Raw genomic sequence first — 1,436 nt, 5'->3', positions numbered from 1 at the left:
TAGGACAGGAAGGTAATGGCCTTAGGGACACAATGATTATGGTCCTGGTTTGGGTGCTGATCTTCTGGACATCGGGTGCATGTGTCTGTATCTGCAAAGACGAAGAACCAAAAGAGTGATTTTGGCATTACCTGTATCTGTCCTCCACTGGATCACTTAGAAGATCCTTTCTTTAACCAAGAACTGTCACGTCTCCACTTACTATACACTCCTTTCTTTCTTAACCCTCCTAAAGGGACAGTTCCCCTCCCTCCCAACATCACTTTGATTCTGACCTTTGTTTGTTACTGAGGCACAAGAGAGATCCTGCTTCTGTCTGCTGAACACCATTAAGAATCTCTCTTCATCCCACAGTCTTTAAGAATCAGTAAATATTGGAAAGAGCCTCCTACCTTTCTGGGCAGAGAAGGTCCCTTCTGGGCAGGGAAGACAGTCATAGCAGCAGATGGGCTCTCCTTCCCGAACCGCCTTGTGCAATCCGGGTTGGCAGCTTTCCACGCACCTGGCATGGGGCAGGCTCTACTCATGAAGAGAAGGAAGGGCAAGGGGAAAAGTGTTAAGGGTAGAAATGGAGGGCAATGAGTCATAGATCTGGGAAGGGAAAACAGTCTCCAGTTCCCAGGTATATGGCCTTCAGCTTTATGTGGCTTTGAGTGAAGAGGACTACCTCAGGTCCTTGCTGGTTATTCTCCCTTTCTCACTCAGACCTACATAAAACCCATTTTCATTTCGCAATGCAGAAAAACATGGACAGAAGATATTGAGAGATGGCAACAAAGTTCTGTGCCCCTACTCTTCAGACTTAATCTATTTGGATGCCTTCAGATGGGAAGGAAAGTGAGCCAATAACATTGTTGGAAAAATGAATGTGGCTGGAGTTTTTGGAGTGGTGCAGAGAGTTGGATGAGAAGGAAGGGCAGGCCCTACCTTTAGGCAGAAAAATGGGGTGATCACTGCTTTTATGATAGGGAGAGGGTTGGAGTTCTGGGGTTTTTAAATTGTAATTTGTAATTGTTTGATGTTTTATTTATATTGTTGGAATCCACTTTGATTCCTGTGTCCAAAAGCGGAATAGGAATTATTATTGTTGTTGTTGTTGTTGTTGTTGTTTCCCTTGCATTAGAAGGGCAGCACATTGTTCAGTCATTACTTTTTGCTGCAGACAGAGCTGTTTTGCACCACATGACCCCTTGTGTAACTCTGAAATTGTCCCTCAGGTGCTGTTTAGACCCTCCATACCAAATTGAACGCTCCCCTTTCCGCACCTGGTTCATCCCTCTGAGCCACAAGAGGGCACTCTCCTCAATCTTGAGGTTTTGGGCTGGTGATCCTTGCCTCTTCAGACTCCCAAATTTCCCTCTGGCAACTGAGCCATTGGGCCACACCACCGTATTCCAGATATCAAAGTTGGCAGCCAGTTCCCCATCTCCATCCAA

Source organism: Sceloporus undulatus, chromosome 2, assembly GCF_019175285.1.
Source record: "Sceloporus undulatus isolate JIND9_A2432 ecotype Alabama chromosome 2, SceUnd_v1.1, whole genome shotgun sequence".
Taxonomy (NCBI): Eukaryota; Metazoa; Chordata; class Lepidosauria; order Squamata; family Phrynosomatidae; genus Sceloporus; species Sceloporus undulatus.
Note: the sequence above shows the minus strand (reverse complement) of the source record.